At 45.6% G+C, this 26,940-nt stretch overlaps 1 protein-coding gene across 1 annotated transcript in view; it reads left to right on the top strand.

Moving 5' to 3' along the window:
• Positions 1-7,815: 7,815 nt before the first annotated feature.
• The window catches only part of LRRC4C (leucine rich repeat containing 4C), a 105,561-nt gene continuing 86,436 nt past the window's right edge, over positions 7,816-26,940 (top strand). Inside the window, exon 1 of the mRNA XM_086959602.1 lies at positions 7,816-7,923. The gene's annotated coding sequence lies outside the window, so the exon portion shown is untranslated. The remainder of the gene's footprint in view (positions 7,924-26,940) is intronic.

The raw sequence follows: 26,940 nt of genomic DNA, 5'->3' as shown, positions 1-26,940 counted from the left end.
TGTTTGAAATTTGTGAAGGTTCCCAAACTGTCAGAAAAAATGGATGAAAATTTTTGCTTCAACTGAAGAATGAAATCATTTTCAGGAGGAACAACATAGACAGGGGGTGATGCATTAGGGTCAAGCTTAATGCCAAGGTCATGTTGGTGAGGCCAACATAATAGTGACGCACCCTTAGATGAAACATAAACTTTCCCTTTAATGGTCCTGTCTTTGAATTTGATGTCTGCCCACATGTAACCTTCCATATCAATCTTCTTACCAGTGTACCCACCTGGATGTACGTCAGGTGGTAGTAACTTAGTAGAAGGCCAGTAGTGATCAAAAACATTTTTGCCAATTAAAGTGTACCAAGCACAGGAATCTATTAGCATAGAAATATCCTTACCATTAATACTGATGATATCAGAAGGAAACCCTTCACATTTTGTGTCACCTACACATAACAATGTGTTAATTTCGGATGGTTGTTCGACATCTTCACAATCTTCATAGGACAAAAAGTTAACTTTTTGAGGAGACTTACACATTTTACTGAAGTGCCCGGATTTTTTACACTTGACACAAATTTTGTTCCACGCAGGACAACCTCTATAATTGCCTACGTGGTCATTTGCCCCACATCTATAACAAATAATTTGGCTTTTCCTAATAGGAAATCTATTCTCCCTTCCTGCAAAATCTTTTCTAAAAGGGACAGGAGTTTTTTTTAAATTATTGACGTTTTTGACCAAAGAAACTTCAGGAATGACCACTTTACTTTTAACATCCTGGTTTCTAATTTCGTTTACAAATAGTTCAGACTGTTCGATGCCCTTTGCAATGTTCAAAACAGCACTAAGAGAAGAATCAGTCCCCATCCAGAGACGTTCTTGAATTTTTTTACTTTTAGTGCGCATCATTATTTGATCTCTAAGGACCTGGTCGAAATTTATAGTTTCAAAAGCGCAGGATCCAGCTAAAGTGCGTAAAGCAGCTACGTAATTTTCTATGGATTCATCATCCTTTTGTATTCGAGAATAAAATTTAAATCTTTCCATAACAATGTTGATCCTTCTTCCAAATCTAGTGCTAAGTTGTTTTATAACTATATCAAATACATTTACATCACCAGAACCAACATTTTCAATGGGAGGTAAATTTTCCAATTCTTTAAGTCCTGCACCGCCTAAACAGTTTTTTAATAATGCTAACTTCCTTTTCGGAGAACAGCCATCTTCTTCAATAAGATCAACATAAGCAAGGAATGTGGGATACCAAAGATCCCATTCTACCTTTGGATCTCCGGCAGTAGGTAAAAAGTGTGCAGGAGAATTAATGTTATTAACTTCCAACTTCTCTCTGATTCCTTGGACTAATTACCACATAAATTTGGCGACGAGGATGGGATACTACACTATCCCCTCTCTCTACTGAATACAACATCCTTCTACCGTTCCTACCAACGGCACTAACACCAGTGCAAGCACCTCTGCAAGGGCACTCCGCACAATACCAACTCATGGCAAACTGAAATACATCTACATCGACTAGGCGCAACTCACATAGAACAAGCTACGCCCTAAGTTGGCAGGGTATGCTCAGACGTGAGTCCCTTGCTCACTTGGCCACTGGATTTAAGGTAGCCTGGCTGATGAGGATTATGAATCCAAAACCGGTCCCAGGATGCTTGTTTCCGGTCCAGGGAAGACCTGGCTTGGCAGTTCGGGCTGGACTGTTCCTAAGAGGCACAGGGTCAGACTGATTTGCATATGGCCATGTCTGAACTGGGGTGGCTGAGTGAGCTAAAGAATGGTGATGGATTAAACTCAGATCAGTTGACTGGGGGTGAGTGTTTGATTTGCTCAAATGCTCCGTCCATCATCCCCTTTTGTATCGCCTTATAACATTTCAGAGCAGGGGGTCAGTGGGAAGCGGTGAAATTTGGATGCAGGAAAGAGCGCGCGTGCCATGGCGGTAGCTACTGAAATTCCCCCCCCCCCCCCCCCGCCCCCCCTTCCACCCCCGGACCATCTGACAGTTATCGATTCCCTCGTTGCTTTTAGCTAATTGGCGCCACCAGGTTTTTAGGGGCTCCGGCTGGAAACAGCGCAGGATGTTGAATTCTTTTTAGCAGCCTCCTGTGATTGCTTTCAGCAAATTAGGAATTATTCACTGTGTTTGCTGTCTGGATAAACAGTACTCTAGCAGCCAGCATGAATCGGTGATTTGCAGTGTTATGTGTGCATGCATGAATGGTTGCCTAGTAGTGAAGAGGTGCAAGCATGAATGGGTGGTTTGCAGTGAACGGATGCATGTTTGAATGTGTGCTTAGTAGTGAACTTGTGAAAGCATGAATGGGTGGTTTACAGTGAACGGATGCATGCTTGAATGTGTGCTTAGTAGTGAACTTGTGAAAGCATGAATCTGTGATTCGCAGTGTATGTGTGCATGCATGAATACTTGCGTAGTAGTGAACAGGTGCAAGCATGAATGGGTGGTTTGCAGTGAACGGATGCATGCTTGAATGTGTGCCAAGTAGTGAACCTGTGCAAGCATGAATGGGTGGTTTGCAGTGAACGGATGCATGCTTGAATGTGTGCCAAGTAGTGAACATGTGCAAGCATGAATGGGTGGTTTGCAGTGAACGGATGCATGCTTGAATGTGTGCTTAGTAGTGAACATGTGCAAGCATGAATGGGTGGTTTGCAGTGAATGGATGCATGCTTGAATGTGTGCTTAGTAGTGAGCCTGTGCAAGCATGAATGGGTGGTTTGCAGTGAATGGATGCATGCTTGAATGTGTGCTTAGTAGTGAACATGCGCAAGCATGAATCGGTGGTTTGCAGTGAACAGATGCATGCTTGAATATGTGCTTAGTAGTGAACATGTGCAAGCATGAATGGGTGGTTTGCAGTGAACGGATGCATGCTTGAATGGAAGGACTGAGTATAACTTGGCTGAACTCACCTAATGTTACCTCAGTCTCTAATGTGCTCTTAGAGGGAGGAGCGAAGACTTGGAAAACACATCTTGACATCTGTATCTGTGCCAGTATCCTGCTCTGGGTCACTCTCCTCGCCACCCGCCTACCTGCAGACCCTTCTCTCAGCACTGAAGGGCCACCGAATGGGCACCCCTTGCCCTGGTGCCAACCCTGCCACACAAACACGTTCTGTCAGCAGCAAAAATGCAACAATGCTCAGTGTGGGGAGATGAGTGAGTGCAGAGGCTGCCAGACCTGGGGGTCAAAGGAGAACCTTTTATCATTGAAATGTCTCATAAGTTTTGATATTAATGTTACATCGTTTGATAGGGTGTGAATCAGATCATATAGAGAGGGAGTTCTTTCATATCTCTCACGAGGGGGCGTAATAAAGAGCATGCACCAAGTTTCCCGCAATAAACAGACCACGCAGTGTGTCAGCATAAAAGGCGCATCAAATACTATAAAAGCCTACAATTCACTCACACCACTGATTGAGAGTGTGTGAGTCTTGTCCTGAGGCGGAAGCCGGGACTGCTTGTGCTGACTGTAATTACGCCGCAATATTAACAAACTGCACATATAGTTATTATTTGCACTAGGATTGTATTTTTAACTTGTGACGAATTTAGAACGATTTGCTTTACTTACTGGCTTTGCCTTTAGCCCACTGCAGCCAACTAAGCGCTGCGTGGGTTCGACTAGGTTCCTGGCGCCCGCCATCTTAGGGGGGAAATTCAGCGAGCGGTCTAGTGCTCGGCCCCTCGCGCATCATACACTATAAAATGGCCCCCCCTAACAGGCAGCGCAGCAGACGGGCGCAGCGGGCGCGCCTAACGCAAGCCCGTCTGCGCCCGTCCGCACCAGTATGGGGCACGGGGCACCACACTCTGCATATTTTCTGAAATATACCGCAGCTGACCTGTGCCACCTGCATAAAGCGTTCCAATTATCTGACAAAACCACTAGGCATCGCCTCGATAGACTTGGTCTTCTACAGCAAAGGGATAGATTCCCGGAAATACGATGTATTCAAAGGAACAACAAGACAATTACTCTCCATAATCATTTGAACTTTCGTGTGTCCTATTTAAATACTCGCTCCTTAATTAAACACCAACTGGAGATTTTCACTCTACTCTCCTCTGACTTACCTGATATACTGTTTCTCACAGAAACTTGGATAACCCCGGATTCTGCTCCTGACATACTAGCCGCTATCCCCACAGACTATTACATTCTCCACACCGACCGCCCAGCAGGAAAAGCTGGAGGAGGAGTGGCCGCTATTTTTCGTCGCCAACACCAATTTACATCGATTGACTCCCTCAATCTAGCCGCTGCAGATAACTTAGTGATCAAACTTGACTCAGATCACACATCCTTGATCTGCGTAGTCGTATATAGACCCCCTCAGATCATGCCACTTTTCCCCATCACTATGAGTGAACAGATAGCTAATCTAGCAATCAAATATGCGAATATCCTGCTTATCGGCGATTTCAACTACTGGTATGGTGACCAAGCCGGAAGTCCCCACTCCCTTGAATTCACTAATCTTTTATCTAATTTCAACCTTAGACAACACATTTCCACACCTACTCACAATAAAGGCACATACTGGACCATGTCTGGACGACAACCCCGATTATCTCCGCATTAAAGGTAGCCCTGTGCATATGGTCCGATCATTGTCTAGTAACATTCCATCTCACTCTGGCTATGAGGGCTAAATCCCCCCTCGTCGAGGGTGGGTCGGTTAGATGCTGGAAATCCATTGATCTATCTGAATTCAAAAACTTTCTGGCCGGCTCTATACCTAATCCGGACCAGAACGTGGACCTAGCTGACACTCAGATCTCTGGCTGGTTAAAAACAGCAAGTGACCACTTTGCCCTTCTCAAAAAAATAAAGATAAACCGGAAGGCAGATGCCCATAAATGGTTCTCCCCCGAAATAAAGGAGATGAAACTACTACTCCGCCAAAAGGAAAGGAGATGGAGAGCTCGCTATGACCCTGGAGACAAGCTCCTCTATAAATCAGAGCAGGCAAAATATAATACAGCAATCAAAGCAGCCAAGATAGACTACTTCTCCTCCAAGATCCTAACATCCACAAATAAATCAAGAGAGATTTTCTCAATTGTGGATGAACTATCCAACCCTGACAGAGTGATGTCGAAACCTATTCCCACACAGGAATTATGTGATAAATTGAATACGTTCTTCATAGAAAAGATCACTACAACTAAAGCTAGTATTGTATGCTCTCCACTAGCCGTGATCCCATCTGATTCTCTCATGAATAATCGTACCCTGGATAGTTTTCCAACGATCAATCACAAATCACTTATCTCCTTGATGTCTAAAGTCAAATTGGGTTCTCCTAGAGACTGCTGTCCCCCACATATATTGAGGGAAGTTTTCTCCACCATCCCCCAACCCGCCCTATCCTTATTAAATTCATCACTCACCCAAGGTCGCGTCCCCAAATCATTCAAGGACGCTACAGTGGTCCCCTTGATGAAAAAGGTCGGTGCCGATTCAGCTGATCCATCTAATTACCGCCCCATCTCCCTGCTCCCTTTCTTAGCCAAGGTCTTGGAGGCACATGTTGCTAAATCCATGTCCACCTTCATAGAAGAGTCTGGACACTTGGATCCCCACCAAGCGGGCTTCCGTCCAGGTCATTCAACTGAGACGGTTATCTTGGCAGTGCTGGATGAGCTCCGCAGGGAGGCTGACATTGGAACCCCTCAGGCCTTAGTCCTCTTAGATCTGTCGGCCGCGTTCGACACGGTGGACCACAAGATCCTGGTCGACCGTGTCGGACGGGCAGGCCTGCAGGGCAGAGCCTTGAGATGGGTTACCTCATTTCTGGAAGATCGCTCACAGGCGGTTCACCTGGCTAACTTCACAGCTTCTGAGTTAAATTCCACATGTGGGGTTCCCCAGGGTTCTTCCTTGTCCCCACATCTGTTCAACATCTATCTACTCCCCCTGATCAAAGCCTTAAAACAGAGGAAAGTAAAAACATTCAACTACGCAGATAATCTGCAGCTCTCCTTCACAATAGATAATTCTACCGAATCTATTACCAACTTTCAGGACACCATGGTGTTCATCCGTCATTGGATGGATTACAACCATTTGAAGCTAAACCCTGGAAAGACGGAGGTACTGCTGATAGGAGACAGCCACATCTCCTGGGGCCCTCATTATTGGCCAGCCGAACTGGGGCCTTTCCCTAAACCCTCCTCCTCCGTAAAAAGCTTAGGGGTGACTATCGACGGAGACCTGTCCCTTAACACCCAGGTGGGAACAGTTGTCTCTAAATGTTTCTTTCAACTACGTAAAATCCAGAAGATTCATCACCTGCTCACCCAGGCAGCACTGATACAAGCTGTGATTGGCCTAGTCCTGTCGCACTTAGACTATGGGAATTCAATCTATCAGGCCTTCCCTCCTATCAGATCAAGAGACTCCAGCTTGTGCAGAACCAGGCGGCACAACTGATATATCAACAACCTAAGTGGCAATCGGCCAGACCCCTGATAAAAAAGCTACACTGGCTCCCACTGCTCCAACGGGCCACCTTCAAAACCGCCTGTCTTACATTTAAGTCCCTAAACTGTCACAGTCCAATGTTTATCAACAGCCTGATCGTGAGATACATTCCAACCCGTGATCTCCGCTCTAAACATCAAAACCTGCTGGTAAGCACAAAGTTTAAACGCAAACGGCACGGTGGAAGCCGTTTTGGCTACCTGGCGCCACAACTCTGGTACTCACTCCCAGGGGAGATCCGTTCTTGTCCTCACTTGCTCCAATTCAGAAAGCAGCTTAAGACATGGCTGTTTACACAGGCACATGAGTAATACACCCCCACTGCTATCATCTCAGAACAGGCTACTTAGTACAGTCTCAACAGCGCCAGGAAACCTTGGTCAAAGTGCGCTTTACAAATTGGTTATAACATAACATAACATAACATTTTATTAGACCAGGCTGCATAATCTGTACATAATAATAAACATAAACAGGTAATAACATCAAACCCCCACTCACACTCTCCTCTCATTCGTTTCACCCGTTCCACTTCATCACAAGCTCCATACCATACTTTATTCCTGCCCCTCAATCACTTGTCATCCAGCCCGCTCCTTGCGTCCATCCAGCATGCCTCTATCTGCCCGCTCTTGACCCCCCTGTCCAATCAAAGTACCGCCTAAAGCAGCTCTGGCCTAAACTGGCAATGCCATAGACCGACCCAAAACCACACCTCCAATTGCTGGGTGGGTGGGTGGCCTTTCTTTCTCCCTCCCGATGGTGCCAGGCGCAGGAAGAGGAAGTTCCCTTCCTCCCCTGCACCTATATACCCACCCCCTAACTCCTCCCCCGCCCCTGCCTGTCCTATCCTGCGCGAAAGACCCCGGGGGAAGACTAGTCTGGGACTTTGCTTCCCTCGAGGCCCGGCAATCGCATCCTCTGCTCTGAGAGGCGCCTTTGCTTTTATCGAACCTTTGCTCTTTAGTAGTTTAGCATATCTATTCCTGTATAGATCCAGTTGCTATCGTTTCCTTATTTAACCGGACTTCCAGATCCCATGTGGACAACATCGCGCCTTGCTTTTTTGGGGAACAGGCTCTTTAGAAAGGCTAGTCGTGCCAAATATATGGAATGGAAAGGCTATTAGAAGTTTTGCTCTGTTTTTATCAGTTTTGATAAGACTGCTGTTTTTATATTGTGATGGTTTTAAAAAATGTGATACAAAAAAAATGTATTTATCCTGCATAGATAAATATATTTAAGCCGGATTCTGTGGTTTAATGTAGGTATTATTTTATTCTAGGGGGCTGTATGCTGTGCTAAAGAGACGCCTTGCAGTCACTACGGAGACCTGAGGAAGCAGAGGAGCAGCGCAGAGGGCGCGGGAGGAGAAGTCCCACCGAATGCGAGGTGAGCCCCCCCCCCATGCCATAGTTCTCTAGCGCCATCCTTGCCCTTGCCGCTGCTCAGCAGGGAGGTCTGCTCTGAAGCGGAGGGGGTTCATGTCTGCTCTTTGTTTGGGGTTTATGTCCTAAAGGCTGTGGTTCTGGAACCCCATGTTTCTGGTATTTGAAGGATTTCTGGTGTGTTGATAGGATGCAAGGTGGCTGATTCCATATTCTGTACAAAGTTAGGGGCGTATTAGCAACAACTTACGAAAATTATCGCAAACCACGCTCAGCGTAATTTTTGTTATCGCCTCCTATCACTGGATTTTATCGAGGAGATAACGCAGTGTTACCAACGTTTATCTCCACAGCGATAAATAACCCAGCGATAGCGGCGACTCCCATCTTTAACGTGAGATTTCCAGCAATAAAAATCCTATCGCTAAGGAAAATCTCGCTAATAGGCAAGTGGGGACTTAGCCATAGAATCCCCCTCCCATTGACTATTGGCTAACTCATGTTTTTACCAGGTGTAAAAAACTGGCTCTAATCGCGGTTAGCGCGCGATTTGTTTTATCGCGTCGCGTGTATTGCTAATAGTCGATAGCTGTGTTAGCGACTGCTTATAGTTGCTACCAGTTTGGGTACGCTCACTTTGCATGTCATTAGGGATGAATATCGCTGACATGCAAAGCGGTCCCCAAACAGGTCGCTATCGCATGGAAGCTGTCGCTAACTGCCGTTAGCGACAGCTTGGTGATTGGGCGATAATAAAATCGCCCCTTTGTCGGCAAAAAGTGCAGATTAAGCGGCGCTCTGGCCCTTGATAATATGCCCCTTGGTCCTTTGTTCCACACTGCCTTATGGAGGCTACAAACTTGACTCCTCTTCAATCCAGTGGGGAGCTATCTACAACATTTACTCCTATGCATTTCTACTCTATTAGTGCTTAATTTGAGCCAGTGGTTTTCGGTGCTCGGCACCACACCGAATTGCCGGAACCTGCACTTATGATAGCTGCCACACTGTGGCTCTGTTTGTGTAATTTAAAGATGAGCCGAAAAAGTTGTTTGCCAGTTTAATGTACATTAAAAACAATTAATGCGTGCCACCAAAGCCATGCTTGAAGATTTGGCGGTCTCACATACTTTGAATTGTCACATTTTTAGCAGTGTGATGGTTCGTAGTTGTGTCAGTACAGTTGCAATGGGTGGTGCAAACTGTTGTGGCCTCCTGACAAGGGCTCTGGCACTTATTTATTTATAAACTAAGCACTGCTGTGTATGCAAATCTACATTTTCCACAAAGTATTTAGAGTATAGACTGCTGGCTCTGTTTGCACTCTGTAAAGTACAGCCGCTGGTTCCTCTATATATTCAGTGTGTCATTGACATATGACAAGGTTTCCACTCAGCCCAACACTTTCTTCTTTTTCTCAGTCCTTTCTTGTATCTCTGGCACTCTGCACTCTTCTGCCCCGGGTTCACTCTCCTCTGCATAATACAGATTCTCGGTTTGTACGTTGTACAGCGCAGACGTTACATAGATGGACTGCATTCTTGGGGTAATAAGAGCTAACAAGGTCTGGTAAGATGGCTCAGTGAGCTAATGTGCTCTCCTGTCCGCTGAGGTAAACCCTGCATCCTAGAAGGTTAGTACAACACAAGTACAGACTGTACCCTGGTACAGCCAGCTCAGCCTTCTAGCTGGGCGGCTCCACTGTAATAGCGGAGAAGCATCCTCCCACTGAGAAATACAATGATAATAAAACAATTGTGTTATTTTATTTGTATTACTGCCAGCCCAGGTTAGGGTGGGGCCATCCTGCCGAGCGTCACACTTTAGGGAGGAGTGTTGGGCACTTGTATTAAGTGTATTAAGTGCTGACAAACCGAGTGGTAGCAACACCTGGTATTTACAGTGCTTAGAAACGGCAAAACCTGAGGTATGAAACACTTTTGAAAACTGGGCTATTGCACTATGCAAAATTAATGAAGGGTGCATAATCTCCTTACATGCTTTACGGTGTGTTCAAGTCATAAGCTTTTATTCGATTTGAAAGTACAAATCATACAAGCGAACATTAAAAACAATTCCTTATATATATAATGATGCAAGAATGTACACAGGGATAATGCATAAAAAGGAAGGGAACATATACAGACCAATAATGGGCAACAGTTAATGATTTAAAGATATAAACAGTATAAAACTATACAAAAAGATCATATGTGTACAGACAGGAGAAAAAAAATATATTTGTCACACAAAGTGATATTTCCTGGCAGCTGTACGTTTAAAACAAGGGTCCGAATGGCTTGAATGAACACAGGAGGGTTAATTCAATGTGTGAAAAAGGACTATACATTACATACTGTAAGCATAATACGGAATTAATAAATTCCATGCTATGCGTTATCAAGAAACATTTATGTACAGACAGGAATGTATAAAAATAATAATAATAATAATAAAAAATAAAAAATAATAGCAGCACTATACATTTCCTGGCAGCTGTACATCTCAAAAGGCGTACAACGGGCATAATACAAAGTTAAAAAAAAAATGTTTTATATACAGCATATACAAATCATTTATGTACAGACAGGTATGTATAAGATTATGGCAACACTATACTTTTCCTGGCAGCTGTACATTTCAGAATAAAAGTAGCAACAAAAAAGCAAATATCCACATTCTCTAAAGAAGATAATAATATCAAAGCAGTCTTTGAAGATTGGATATTATATTTTATAAAGATGGGCTTTAGATATTTTACTCTTAGAAAGTGGTAAAATTTACAGAAAAGTAAAAAATGGCAACAGCTCTGACGTGAAGTATTGTCACACGGGCAGGGAGTCTCAGATGTGACTTTCTGGTTTGGGAACGCAACAAGGTGATGTACAATACCCAATCTGACTCGAGTTAGTACAAATTGGTGGGAAGGACGGGACACATTCACAAGGTAAGTTTGAAGCTCCGGAGTTAAATTCAATTCCTTATAGAACTTCACGGTGGCTAACTTACCGTGCACTTTATCACGCTCTGCCTTTTTAAAGTTTAAAAATGTTTGTTTGATTTATTTTTTGGGAATTGCGACTGCCAGTTCAGGATTAAGGAAAACATCAATATCAAATAAAAATTTATACCAGAATTGAATGTATCTAAGCCACTGTATACGTGACGAGTGGTCCAAACCTATACAGTCAAGAATAATCTCTTGAGTGAATCGAGTCTCTGGCTTAGCCCAAATAGAACGCCACAATAAAAGTGGCCGAACGGCTGCTAGGTCAGATATAAACTCGATCCCTACCTCATCGTGAATTAATTGTACAGAGGCAGAAGAAGGGACGCATAACAGTCTCTTTAAAAACTTATTTTCATCTTTTTGGAGCGAAGGACCATCGCTATGGCCCCACACACCCGCCCCATACAGTGCGGAGGAAACACAGCGGATGTTATATATATTGATCATATCTGGGATGCTTCTCGATCCAAGTTTAGATGCAAATCGAAATATACTGCTGGTAGTCCGCAACATTTTCAGTCTGATGTTGTCGAACTCAGAAGTCCATGAACCATTATTGGCATAAGTGATTCCCAAATAACAGAAAGATTTAACGTGTGTCATTTTATCACTATCCAAGAAAAAGCTATGCTTCAGTTTATTTACAGCCTGCCCGCATGACATAACATAGGTCTTGGATTTATTCACACAGAGCCTCCTATTTTGAATAAACAGCATAAAACTATCGATTAGGCGCTGTAGCCCAATCTGGGTGCGGGATAAAAGAACAGCGTCGTCCGCGTATAGTAAGAGTGGGACAGGTGTACCTCCGATCAAAGGAGCATCTGCTGGAATATCGGCCAGGGTACGATCAACACAATTAATAAAAAGAGAAAATAAAAGGGGGGCCAGAACGCATCCCTGGCGAATTCCCCTTGAAACTTTGAGGAATGGGGTGCATTCGCCTAGGGTACCATAACGGACCTTGCAAGAGAGTTTCTCGTAAAGCCTGGCTAAAAAATTGACAATTTCCTTCGGTGCCCCTGACTCTAGCAAAACCTCCCAAAGAATAGCATGATTAACTAAATCAAACGCGCTGCTCAAATCAGCAAAACATAAAAAAAGGTTGCCCTTTTTGGCTACAGTGTATTTATTAATAATGAGGTCCAAATTAACACATTGCTCCAAAGTGCCCATACCTTTCCTGAAGCCATATTGCACTTTTGTTAAAATATTCGAATCAGTTGCCCAGGTTTCTAACCTTTTGAGCAGAATCATGCTCATAACCTTTACTGAGGCGTCCAACAAAGAGATCGGACGGTAATTAGAGGCCTCAGATTTGCTACCTTTTTTGAATAGGGGAATGATAACTGATTGGCCCCAGGAAGGAGGAAAATTGCCTTCTGCCGCACAGTTAAAAGTTCTCACCAGAATAGGAGCCCACAGATTGGACTCCATCCGGGCCCGGAGCTTTCCCCCCCTTACTATTAGAGAGCCCTTCATAACCTTCCTCCAGGGTTACTCCCAGGGGTAGAGGTGTCCAAGATGAGGCCTCAGTAGTTGATACAACTAGGGGTGTCCCTTCTGGATTAAAAATATTAGTAAAGTGGATAATCCAGTCGTTACATGCAACATAGGAAGTTAGTTCCGGGATACCATCATTATTGAGAAAAGAGCTGTTAATTGTTTCCCAGTAAAGTTTGCAGTTCTTGGTCTCTGCTGCTTCCTTTAACTTGCCCCATGCTTCACTTTGTAAGATCTTTTTTCTATTGGAGATTGCCATTTTATAATTGACCCTTAATTGTTTTATTCCAGTACTATCTCGTGGTTTAATTCCTAATGCCTTCTTCAATTCCCGAAGGGCAAGTATACAGGGTTTATCAAACCATCCCCGCTTCATAGCTCTGTTAGAAGGGGAAACCTTGGTAAAAATACCTTCAATAATTGTATTGATGGTGATGAATTGTGACAATAGGGAATCGGGGTTAATTACATTTTTTAAACAGTAACTGATTTGTGTTTTGCAGCTGGTTATGACCTCCCTCTGTTTGGCCATGGAGTTTGTTCCAGACCATCTGATCCTCAGACCATTTGGTCTGATAGGTACTAAATCAGTGGAGGATATTTCTCCTGTCACTAGTGATGTACCGTGACCCAGGAGGGTGATACAAATGCTATTATGGTCGCTGAGACTTTCCTCTCTGATATACAGGTTGGAGAAATCTCCTGTACTAGACAACAAAATATGATCTATGTATGTCCCAGCATCCCTCCCTGTAAAGGTGGGACAAGTAACTTTCAGATTATTTTTATTACAGCTTAATAGCTGTAAGTCTAGTTTGGTTAACAGTTTATTAAGTATTGAACCATAATGGCAATGTGGGAATTGGAGGAAATCCTCACTCTCACCCACTCTCCCGCCATGGTAAACCGTTTCTATTCCAAGGCCACAAGGATTCCCTTTAGACAGATGGCATGGCTGCAGGTTAAAGTCCCCTGCCCATAGGACATCTACCTTTCTGTTCGAAATGCCCATAACCCTTACAATTTCCTTTTCCAGGGGGAATAAAATATTCCCTCTGGAGGCATCAAAGATGTTATTGTAAAAATTTACAAGGACCAGGTCATTTCCCTTACTGCAATCAACCCTCACTACCTGGCTGTGGGTTCCCACAGTCGAACTACTTCTGACTACACAATTACTCATCTTATTAGACAGAAGCAGCAAAAGACCCCCCTTAGCCCTGCCTGAACTGGATTTAGTGGCGTTAAGACAATGGGATGAGTAACCTTCTACATTTATTTGCTCCTGGCACCAGGTTTCCTGGAGAAGGATTATATCAAATCCTTCCCCAATAAACCTGGACCAAAAGGGGGAATCTAATTTCCCTGCAATACCGGCAATGTTCCAGGAGATAAGGGTAAGACCGGCAGATTCGGTGGTATCATAAGCAGCCATCACCGGCTGGGAAACACAAGGTATAATCGGGCTAACCTCCAGGGTTCTCACAACTATGCCGTATTTACAGTGTGTTAAATGTAATTAGAACAGAGAATATTGGGTGCTCGAATGAAGAAAGTGAGGTGACTCGGGGCTGATAATGACCGGTACAAGCCTTATGCTCCAACATCGCAACGTTTGTCGTTCTCTTTGTCTCTTTTCAGTTCAGAGCATTCTACCCACAGCTGGGGGCAGAAGGGGGAGCCTACAGCTATCAGCCTCGGGCTTTATTGGTTGTTAAAGGCCCTCTCCCTCACTATGGACCAAGTCCACAGGTTTTCCCTCGGAAGCGGGCTATAATGTTAAAATATTTACCCCAAAAAAACTTTCCTTCATTTGGATTTTTGTGGAATTCTTATCTCTGTTCCAGCTCACACCATCTCATCATTTCATCAGTTAAAAGGAGGAGTGAACCCGATCACCCAGTTTTGCATATAGCGCTTTATGCTGGATGAAGCACTGGTTATTGTTTCTTCCAATTTTGACAGATGCAGTAGGTCACATAAGTGCACTGGTGAGAAGATTCTGTACTGAGGCACAGCGAGCGTGAAGCAGTGATGCTGATTTTTTGTGCATCTACACGACAGCCTGTCACAAAAGAAATTTGCACCAACTGGTTGACATTTTGCACCAGTACTACAATGCAGAAATGAGTTTAAGACTGGTGCCCAGCTCTTCAGCACCAGTTCAATAGTGCAAGTTTCAAAACACGCGAGGCTGCAGTGCTGGGATTTGTCCAGGATCATACAGCATGCATTCTAGAGGGTTCTACAGCAGGTGGGGATCGCAGTGTATTGTAGTCACTGGTAAAGACCAGCCGCAGTTTGTGAGGGTGAATCGCTGCACGAGGCATGCCCTTGGAAACCTGGCCAGCCCATGCCTGCTGTTGTGGCATTTGCCTATGTGAACTCTGCCGTACGTCCTTTAACCACCCGGTGGCAGGACCTACGAAAGTAAAGGGCAGGTTTGCCCGGGCACTGCTCTGAGCGCGTACATGGACGGATGCTGCCGTGACCCAGGTGGCCGGGCTTTTTAAGGCCGGTGCCAGGGAGAGGGGCGAGGGAGCGCCCAGACCAACCTTTTAATTTGTGGCGATTGGAGGAATTGAGCGCACCAGCGCGGAAATGTATTTGAGTTTAATGCCAGGACTGCTCTGATCTCCAGTTGGCACTGGACCCGGCCCGTGCAGTGTCTGCAGCAGTAACAGTGTGTGGCTCAGCGCCTGCATGCGCCCCAGAGTTACGTTTAAGAATTGTGAAGCATTGCTTTAAGTGGGCCGGGTCTCACCGGTGCTGAGCAGTTTTTTTTAAAGGGTGTCTCCATACAGATATCTATCAGGCTCTGTTTTGTGCCCTGGCACAGGCGGTCCGTTTTCCTTGGACTGCAGTGACAGCAGGCATATCGATGTCCGCCTGCTCACACTGCTCACTTCTCACTAGTGAAGAAGTTACGACATGACGTCATGCCAGGTGAGCCTTGTAAGGGAAGGGAAATCCTTTAAAGAAAGTCATTCTCTCTGGATTTCCCTTCTCTTTTTGAAACGGAAGAGCGGCAACATTGTCGTGGTGTCACCAGGACTTTAAGTGGAAGACTTTTTCAATATTATATACAAGCCATAGTTGCTGCTTATTTATCTTATGCAACTAACAACCATTGACAAAAACCAATAGTTCTGACTTGTAAGTATGATGATACTTAATAATGACAAAAACAGCAAAATACAAGTTGGGCAGCACACTATGCTAAGCACAAGGGCTGGAGTCGGGGTACCACGCGGGTGGACGGCGTCCCCCCACTTATTTTACCGGGGGGACACTGTCCCCCCTGCCAAATAGCTGGACTTCACTCTTTGGCCTCTCTGGGAGGAAGAGCTCGGCACCTTTCGTGACGTCACTTCCTGGCATGTCACTTCCGATGACACCGTCCCCCCACTTCATTTTTTAGGACGTGTGCCCTGCTAAACACAGATTATTAGTTTACCCGTTTTAAGCCATATTGGCCACGCTCCTGTTCCTGGACGCCATATGTGGCAACCAGCAGCCGTAGCAGCATTTTTTGGTCAATATTCAGGTACACTGGGGCATTAATTAGGAACTGCTATGATGTGAATTTGGCCTGTGATCCTCGACAGAAACCCATGTTTGGGTGATGCCCGCACGCATTCTTATGGTACATTTCAGGAGGGGTGGGGACAGTTCGGGACAAATGGGCATAGCGTCCTCAGCAGCACACCAGCAGCAAACTGTTCACAGCGATATATCACCCAGACTTATTCAGGAATTGTGTAAAGCAGTGCTGGGGTCCTGTGCTCACCTGACTCGCAAAGTAAAGTATCGCGGGCCTTAAATAGCAAGGAATTGGCCAGTCCAGAAACACATTTTGTGCTCAACACAAGAGTAATATATTTCATTTACCCTCAGAAATAGCTCCATGTTACACGAGCAAAGGACGGTCCCCTGGGGCGCCGCGTGTCACCGCGGATTAATGGTTCACAATTTCACCTTTTGTAGGCTGGAGATAGTGCGCAAAATGGGTTTTTTCTGTAGAGATACATTCCCTCCCTTACTGCCCTGCTCGTTTTCTCAAGGCTTCCCTCTATCTGCCTTTCTTCTTTTTGATATCTCTTTTTCTGTCTCTTTTCAGTCGTTTTCATCTTACATTATCGCTCCTTTACCTTTATGTCTCTGCCTTTGGTGCTGCGTTTTTATTTTTGCTCATTTTTATCAGACGGTACTTTTCCACATACAACTATACATTTCTTTTCTTTTTTGTGACCCTGCTGTTTTAATCCTAATCTTATGACGTCTGTATTTACATTCTCTGTATATGTGTTGATTTGTCCTTTTTATACCTCCCTTTATTTTTGTTCCATTTTCTGAAACCTCCGGACACTCACCTCGATCTGAAATAGGGAGTTTGGCAGCGTATTTCGTAAGTCCTGAACAACACATATCTTTTGGTAACATGCTTAACTATATACACACTACAGGTGACGTGTTTACAATGTAAGAAGTATACAACTTCAAGTGACGTTGTGCTAAATATATTCTAACGCCACACCTTCTGGCCTTCAGTACATTACATTAGTATTTACATTGCATTAGCATTACACCACAGTTCGTTACTATTTATAATACATTAGTATTACACTGCATTAGATTAGTATTTACATTACATTAGTATGACACTGCATTACATTACTATTTACATTACATCGGTATTACACCTAATTACGTTCGTATTTACATTACAGTAGGCTGACACTGCATTACTTTATTATTTAAATTACATTAGTATTACACAACATTGCATTACTATTTCTCCGTAAAGGTAACCTACAGGGACAAGGTATGCTATGACAGTGATTTACTGTTGCCTGTTGACTTTCCTCCCTGGTTGCTTTCACGTTCACAATAGCCTTCTTTGTTTTTAACCAGAGCATTCATGTGCAGAGTTTTGTGGTGTTTCCATCAGGAAAGGAACTACATTCTTACTCTGTTCAGGATGCACGACATCTTCATTAGGAGAACAAACTCAGCCAGCCCTAGCACCTGCAAGTTAGGTTGTAGTGTTCTCGCCTACTATGAGCGCATAGACACTACTAGGTAACATGTCCACCGGTGCCTAGATCTTCAGAGATTGGTCTGTCGTAGTTGGCTACTGTCCCCATGGCCGCTCCACGTTCATCACACTTGCCCGTGTGCTGTTCTCCCCCTCCCTCCATCGTTTTGCCTTATGGCATACGGATCGGTCTTGCTGTGCTACTTCGACACAGACCCTGAGCCAGAGTGAAGGGTGTTCATGTTCTGACTATGATATTCCAAAGCATTGTTGAAAAGAGGGATTCTAAGTGTCTTCTGAACTTGACGTAGGTTCCAGTAGGAGGGAGATCAGGAGATGTTGGGGTCAAAGCTGTGAGAGTCAGCCTCAAAAGTTATCCACAATGGTACTGTGGGGTTCTCCATTTTGGGCCTGTCGTGTCTCTGCTTGCAGCCGGTGTTTTTAGAAACACATCACACCCACTATCTCCCGCGTCTGTGGGAGTCCCCTCTAAACTCTTTGCTGGGTGTAAATTTGGAAGGTAGGGAAGCTGAAACAATTGGAAGCAGAGCTTAGTTCCCAGAATGCACTTCAAAAGGGGTCAGTGAATTCCCTTTTCAAAAGTAGTCGACTCTCTTCTTCTGCAAAGATGGTTGAGGACATAGGCCGACTGCGAATTCTAGCCTTAGGGATGAATGTAGATGGTGGTTTGAGAAGGGCCAAGATTTGCCAGATGAGATGTGTGTGCACACCAGGGGAAGAAGAGACCTCTGGTGTCTGGGCTAGATCTGTGGGCTTCTCCAGGTCAGCCACCCTCAATAGCACAAAAGTAACTAGGACGAAAGACAAAGGTCTTCGGGACTAAGACCAAATGTCTCAGAGCATCTAAAGGTATTTCATTAAGTGTTCAAATTTTCATGTAGACAAGCCACCTCTGACATCGATCTTCATAGTGTCGATCAGACAAAAAAAAGATTTTCCACATGCCGAATAGAATGTTATGTTATGTTACAAGAGCCCATAACATGCTTACTCACTCCAAAAGAATTTCTCAGTGTGATGAATTTTCTGGTCTGCAAGCCTTGATTTGATTTATGGTTTGTAAAGCGCTTGAATCATCCCGTGAGGGGTCTCTTCGGGCTAGGACTTTCCTTTCGTCTGCCAGGGTAAGGATCTATTAAAACAGTGTCATCTTAAGAAGCCTCCGGAACTGCAGGTGATCGGTGCACTCCCTCAGCTGGATGGGTAGGTGGTTGCAGTAGGTCGGGGCTAAATGGAGGAACGCTTTACCTCCCTGCCGGGATATTTTGCAGCAGGAACTACAAGAAGAGATTTGTGGCATTGATCTCGAAGAGATGCACAAAATTAGCAGCACCAAGAGAATAACCAGCTTTCAATAATTTTGTAAAAAAAATGTAAATGTAAATCCAGTACTTGTATAGCGCACAAATCACCCCCGAAGGGGTATCTCGGCCTTGTGAAACTCTAGTTATTGGAACAGGTACACACTTTGACTGGAAGTTTGTTACTGTGCCAGTAGGTGGGTAAAGGGACCGCCTGTTCTGGATCAAATAATGTGTCATAGGTGGGCAAGGGTGCGGTAGAGACGTGAGGATCCGAATGGGTTTGTAAGACATGGATCAGCTATGAAGATACTGAGGACCACTTGCTTATAGTGTTCGGGGGACACTCCATAGAAATTTAAAAATGAGCCGCTTTCCAATAGGCATCCAATGCAGCGCCTTTATGGTGTGGATGGCCTCACAAATTTACAAAATGGGACCCCTGGGTAAGCTTGAATGTCTTCAGCCCTCCTCTGCCAATTCATGCGGTCATGAGGCCTTCACACAATTCCGTCTTGTGCGTGTTCCCCGCTGCAGCGGAGACGCGGGCCGGGGAGGACAGAGGGCTGATTCTCCATCCTCTGAGGAGAGAGCGCAACCTCCCTCTCAGGAGGAGGGAAGGGGCGGCAGCTCCTGCCAGCTTAGCACAATCTAGATGCAGATGCATGCAACAAAAGTGCTTGGCTCAGGAGAGGCAGGTTACTGTTGCGGACGGCGGGCAGTGTACACTTTCCAACCGATTGCATAGAGGCTTTATGGATATCAGACAGTGCGATTGACGGAAGTAATGAATTGCAAGAGAGGGGAGGAACCTGGTGGGGCATAAAACATCTAGATGGAAGATCAATAAATGACAGAAGGCTGCGGTACCGCAATACGAGCATGCAGCACAAATGTCGAAATGCAACTGAAACAACGGTGTGCGACATTGGTCTACAAGGGACAGAGTTGTGCATGATTTTTAAGCACAACTACGACTTATGTAAAAGATTCCTTATTTAGATTTATTGCATACACATTCATCAAGTGCAGCCAAATGCATAACTACAGGACCAGGATATCTGAACAACTGCAGACACTTTCACTAACCCACCAATTACCTTCGCTCTGCCTCTCACTCGCACACGTTCCCCACAGATGTAGGTCGCTCATTCTCCTACATCGCACCCCAGACATGGAACGACCTCCCTCAGGACGTCAGAGCCTCCACTCCCTTCTTGAGATCCGCAAGTAGCTGAAGACCTGGCTCTTTGTTTAAACATCTTGGGCAGCACAAACCTACACACCTGACCAAGCGCCTGGATACCCTCTCCGGTGATTAGTGAGCTAAACATTCCAGCATAACATAACATTACACAACATAATACAACATAACATCTCACAAGGGTATCTTGAAAATGTAACATGAATCTAGGGGCATATTACCAACAACTAGCGATATTTATCGCTAAGTAGGCTTAGCTGTAATTTTTTTATCGCCGCACATCGCCGGATAATATTGCTGAGATAACGTGCTATTAGCAACGTTTATCTCAAAAGCGATAATATTTCCGGTGATAACGGCGAAATCCGTGAATATCGCTGAGAATACAGCGATATTCACGCATTATCCCTAACAGGGTCTTAGCCATTATATCCACCTCCCATTGGATATAATGGCTAAGAACTGGTCAGGGCAGGCGTTAGTTTTTGGAGATATTCGTGCTTAGCGCGAATATTTCCATCGCTACGACTGCCTTGCTAATAGGCGAAAGTGACGTTAGCGACTGCTTTCAGTCGCTAACAGGTTGGTTAGTTAATGACACTTTGCATGCCATTAGCGATAAATATCGCTGACATGCAAAGCGGGCCCCAAACCACTCGCTATTGCCTAAAGCTGTCACTAACTGCTGTTAGCGACAGCTTGCTAATAGGGCGATAGAATTATCGCCGCTTAGTGGCCACAAAACGGCCACTAATGCAGCGATAACCACATATAACCCGCCTTGGTAAAATGCCCCTCGTTCTTCTGGATCAACGTTTGGCACTCACTTTAGACATTTGTGGAGCACAACAGTTGAAGAATTGTCCCCTCAATAAAATGAAAAATGTTCCATAGCATTAAATTAAATATCTAACACCCAGTCTGGAACCCATGCTAGGAACCAAGCCTCTAACCGGCTTCTGTTCAATAATTTATGGATCCATTATTTGCTATTCATTCATTTATCAGTTCTTTGGATTTCATAATGTTCCACTCAGACAGTCACTCGCACATGCATCCTCTCACATGCGTTCTTATTCATCCACTCTCCTCCACCAGTCCATAGGCTCCAATAGTCCACCATTCACTCCTTAGTACACCCATTCACTCATTCACACATGCAGGCAGTCATTCACACCTGTATTCCCTTGTGTGTGCTCTTATTCATCCTCCCACCCCAGTCCATGTGAACCTATAGCCCACCATTCACTCCTTAGGACATCCATTCACTCATTCACACATTCAGGCAGACATTCGCACATGTATCCTCCTATGTGTGATCTCATTCAGCCACCCTCCTCCCCACCAGTCCATGGGCTCATAGCTCATCTCTCATTCCTTAGGACATCCATTCACTCATTCACACATGTATCCTCCCATGTGTGATCTCATTCAGCCACCCTCCTCCCCACCAGTCCATGGGCTCATAGCTCACCACTCACTCCTTGGGACTTTCATTCACTCATTCGCACATTCAGTCAGTCATTCGCACATGTCTCCTCTTATGTGTGATCTCATTCAGCCTCTCTCCTCCCCACCAGTCCATGGGCTCATAACTCACCACTCACTACTTAGGACATCCATTCATCCATTCAGTCATTCAGCCGTGCCTGGACTCGGGGTCTCCCACAGCATGGACCCCTTGCCCGGGGTGCCCGTGCTCGCCGCGTGGCCTGCCTGCAGCTGAATCACACTGTCATGTAAGATTTCTCCCACGAAGGCAGGCGCTGGATGCGGTTACCCGGGAAACGAGCTGCTCTGTATTTAGTCTTCCAAAAATATACATCCCGAAGCGTGCTTTTTATAATTGATTTCTTTTTTCATAAGCAAATCTTTTGCATCGGAGACTTTGTTAGAGGTGAGACGCGGGTATTCCCAGGATGGTGGAAGCTCTCGCCCCCCCCCCCATCTCCCCCGCGCCTGCCCCTAGAGGGCTCGCAAGCTTAGAAATAGATGGTGAGTCCAGGGGTGCCCCGTCGCAGGCCCCCAAACTGAGGGGTTCAAGAGAATGTCAAGACATTGCTCAAACATCCTCTGTAACGAGGTGCATCCTGATGCAGACCCATTCGACACAGGAGGGGTGCCACCACACCACGGAGGTAAGTGGCTATATTTAGACTCTGTACCTTTGCTCATGCGGTAGCCAGTCAGGTTTCTGGGAAGGCAGGTACCCTCTGCCTACATCAGTAGGTGTGGTTTGCTGTCTTAGTGCTCTACGTTTCCTTATATGCATGAATTTCAAAAGTATGTTGCAACAGCATTTGTTAGACGTCACAGCATGTCCGGTTATGGCACGAGCTACAATATGTAGGCAATAGCTGTAATAATTGGCTTTGAACCTTGTTAGCCAGTTTTCGATTAAGGTTGCAGTTAATTATCACACAATAATACCCTTACAGTATTGTCGGTGGCATGTACTAATTGGAAGTAAACAGCTAAGCCATCACATATATATATATATCTCAACCGCTGTAGGTCTCACCTCCAAAAGAATACACGTACCCAATGGGTGCCAGCGTTTAGGTACCCCACTTACCATGGCTGGAAATGCTGACTCAGGGGTCTCTGGCTGCTCAACTCTTGCCACAGAGCCCCTCAGCCAACTGCTTCACTGCCAAGCGTGTCATCAGAGCCGTCTCAGAGAGTTGCCACCAGTGCTTAATTTGTGCAGGTGGTTTCCTGTACTGGCACTGCCGCTTGATTGTCAGCACCAGCACTTATTACAGGCTGTCACATGGTGGCGCTGTGTTTCTAATTTACAGATTTTCACAACAACAGTTGTTTATTAAAAACATGACTTGTGCCTGCCATTCTTCTAGCTTTGGCGGCCTGGAATGGTCTGAATTGTCACACTTGAAGAACTACAGGGTATATTATTAAAAAACGGCATTAACATTTTCTGCGGCTAAACTGGCGATAATGGGCTTGATAATACGCTCTTGGGAATTCCAATAGAAGTTCATGTTCTTTTGTGAACATGGGCGTCTATTGGCATTCTCCAGGGCATATTATCAAGCCCATTATCGCCAGTTTAGGGGTCGTTTTCTGCTGCTAAACCAGCGATAATTTCAACGCCGTTCTTGAAAATATGCCCCCAGGATGCTTAGTAGTTGTGTAGGCAGCTACCTCCTAACGAGGGTCCTGGCACTTAATTTTTTTTTTTTTAAACAAATTAAGCTCTGGCGGTGCCTCCTTCCCTCACTGGAAAGTTTGAGGGTGCCGATTCAAGCGCCACAAAACCTCTCACCTGCGAGCGAGGCGGCGCAGCGTCATTAAGAAACAAGGCCCGTTCCCTGCATGCTGGCGGCGGCTCATTTGCATGTGCGCGTATGCAAATGAGGCATCACTAAGGCTACTGCTACGCAGCTGGGGCTGTTACTGGTCCCCAGTGGCCGGACAGGTAGCGCGTGCGCAACTGCGAGGTCTGAGGCAAGCTGGAAAGGAAATGCAAATGTGGCCGGAGCTGTCCCAGGTAGAATGCGCGCAGTTTGGCCCTCTTCTCGGACACGCGCTGCCAGGGGACTCATCTCCTCCTGTCTGGCAAAGATGGCCATGTCTGGCTGGCTGAGGCTCTCAACTAGTATCTGCCCTGGATGAACGGGGGCCAGTGAACTCACTCAGGACATCTGCTGGTCTGCAGCCTGGGGGTTGATAGTGGAAGCGAAGAAGTGGTAAAAACTGCCACTGCACACCAAGGAAGAGCTCTGGCTGTTATTATTATTATTATTATTATTATTAAATTACACTTGTATAGCGCTATCTACCCGGAGGCCTCGTAGCGCTCATGACTGACACTTTATTGGCACGGGATCAGGGCAGATCAGCGTACTTTTGCATACAAGTGTGTTTTAAGGGTTTTCCGGAAGGAAAGATGGTTAGTGGTTTCCCGAAGAGATACGGGGAGGGCGTTCCAGAGCCTGGCCGCGGTATGTGAAAAGGAGCGTGTGAAAAATAAATACAAACTTGGTGAACATTATCGGCGCCATCTTGCCCCTTTCCAGGCCCATTCATGCGCGTAAGCGGCAGCCATTTTGAGCACCATGGCCTCCCTGCCCCTCACTAATAGCCAGCGCGTCTCTCTCTCTCTTAACCTCGCAAGCATTCCCCCGCACGCTGACAACCCCCCGCTCTCTCATGCCTTGGGTCATAAACCCCTCTCCAGCGCAGCTTCACCACGGAACCCCATCCTGTTCCCAGCGCGACACCTCCCTTCATTCCTTTCATGGCCTCAAACCCTTTTGATGCAAACCCCCTTTTCCTGTGTCCCCGTTTGTCTTCCTCGTTCCCAGGCTGCCACCTGACCCTGCGGATACTGTTTATTACCCCGTACAGTAGGAAGCTTCCCCTCCCCATCAAAAGACCCCCGAACCGATCAAAGCCCCCACCCCATGAGATCCGATCAACCCCACGCATTCCGTGAATCGGCGGAATGCCCTGCTGTGCGACCACCATCACCTGTTGTGACCGGGGTGGGGAATCCAACTGTAAATGTATGTGGGAACGGGTCTGGAGGGGAGATTCCGAGGATGTCCTTTCAAGTATTAAAATATTACGAGAATGTGTTATGTGCAATAAAGGTCGTAAACTCTAGTATAAGAGGCCCGGCCTCAGAGATGTGGTTAGAGCACCTCGTGACGATACTTGCTGTCTGAATTGATGTGTTCTCCTCCGGAGAGAATAAAATCCTCGTTTCCCGCCTTCCAGTCTCCAGCGCCTGCTTCTTCATTGATTAATATTGGTGGGTCATAGAGGCGATACCGCCGGGCAACATAAAAGGGTCTTTGGTTACCGGTTGTCTTTGGAACCCTTTTTAACAATTGGCGTCCCAAACGTGGGGCCCATCAGCGACTCGTGGATCCAGTGGGAGAGGTCCTGACGACAGAGTGAACGACTGCAACGATCGGAAGGTACCCTGTCCGATAGACCCTCGTCTGACAGCCGATCATCCGAACTTCACTAGTTCCGAACAGACCTCTCTCGAGTGATCTGCGGTCCTGACTGGGAACCATCAGGAGTGCCACGAGAAGTACGAAGAGAAGAGGACGATCGGGCGCTGGATTCGGAAGACGAGAAACTGTCCATGCGGTCCGGGTAAGGTCGTGTAAACACGACGAAATTGCGATAGTGATAGATAATTGGAAGTAATTGATAATTGTTGTGAAAATACTAGTATTACTCTTTGTTAATTTATTGGAGATTCACTGTCTACAAACGGAGAAACAACAGGCTCTCCCTTTATAAACAGCGAAGGATAGGTACGCACCCGTCGGACCTATTTTCCCCCTCCCCATTGAACAATTGCCCCCCCCCCCCATTGATTAATTGTTATAGATCGTTTTCTGGAGATTCTCTGTCTACAAACAGGGAAGATTAGGTCCCCTCTTTGCAGATAGTGAAAGGGTAGGTGACGCGAACCTTTGCGAGCCTACTTATTCTCCCCATTGACCATATTGATTTTTTATTTTTGACCTAACATTGATTAACTGTTATAGATTGTTTTCTGGAGATTCTCTGTCTGAAAACAGGGAAGATTAGGTCCCCTCTTTGCAGATAGTGAAAGGGTAGGTGACGCGAACCTTTGCGAGCCTACTTATTCTCCCCATTGACCATATTGATTTTTTATTTTTGACCTAACGTTGATCGATTGCTCAGAATTGGTTCATGAGGTATTCACTACGTGCAAACAACGTAGAATAGAAATATTCTGTCTAGTCTTTGCGCGCAGTGATAAGATAGGTAGTGCTGACTATTATCCCATTGTGATCCGTCATGCCTGTCTTCTCCCCACTGGTCAGTAGCCTGTTTTACCCGGACCGCTTATTAGAGATGAACCATCCGGCTCCGCTGGAAGGCACCCCTAATAAGGACATGTTCATGAAGCATGGATTAATTGCTATAGCCTATAGTGAGCTGTGGCATAAATATACGAAAAGGGATCGAGAAAGACAGTGGCCACTGAGAGGATCCTTTGATCTCGACAAAATAGAAACAGTAGAAATAGCCCTTCGTAGGAATGAAACAACACCTATTATGCTCGATAGTCTCGGTATGTGGCGCAAAGAAGCCACGCAACGAAGGGAAAGCGACGAATTTAGAAAAGGTGAAGGGACACGACGGACAAACCTCCAAACGTCTAGTAGGCAAAGGGAAGGGCCAGCGATGGCACAGCCCCGAGGAGTAGACATGAAAAGCGAATGGTGTAAGGGGATGTGCCGACAAGCCAACCCCGGAACACAACGACCTGAAGGTAATCCCCCGACATTACGCACAGGACGGACAGATTTAAAACAAAACCAATGTGCTTTCTGTAAATGTCTTGGACACTGGAAAGCCCAATGCCCGACTCTGCAAAGCATAGGTAAGAATGAAGGGGTGACAGAAAGGACGGACCGACAGAAAGGAAAAAGACGTGAGATAAAAACCAATCAGACTAGTGCAGACAGAACAGACAGGACCACCCCGTTCGATTATGCTCGGTGGCACAGATTTCGTCAGACAAATTTTAACGACATGTTGGAATTCTGGGACTGATTGCTCTCTGTTGCTCCCCCACTCTGAAAAACAAACACAACTGCAGGTCAGTGTAAACAACCCCCCCCGTTAGAGAAAAGATTCAAGAAAGCCAAGCGTCTATTATATAACTTAGGATTTAATTACGGTAAAACACACAACCAACAGTAAATAGAATAACTAGTAGAACTCTCTAAAAAGCAAACTTGACTAATAGGAAAAATACAAAACATGTTATGCTCACTCCGGAAGTCCTCGAAATGTAACAGTTCGATGGTCCCGCCCATCCGAAACACATAGCACGTGTGGGGCGGGGCCTGCCAGCAACCATGGGCCAAAAAGAGATCGCTGGCGAGAAGGTACTGGAGACTCCACCAAGCAGGCAATGAAATGGT

This window comes from Lissotriton vulgaris, chromosome 2_2 (assembly GCF_964263255.1).
Source record: "Lissotriton vulgaris chromosome 2_2, aLisVul1.2, whole genome shotgun sequence".
In the NCBI taxonomy this organism is placed as follows: Eukaryota; Metazoa; Chordata; class Amphibia; order Caudata; family Salamandridae; genus Lissotriton; species Lissotriton vulgaris.
The sequence above is the reverse complement of the archived record's forward strand: the minus strand, read 5'-3'. Positions and strand labels throughout refer to the sequence as shown.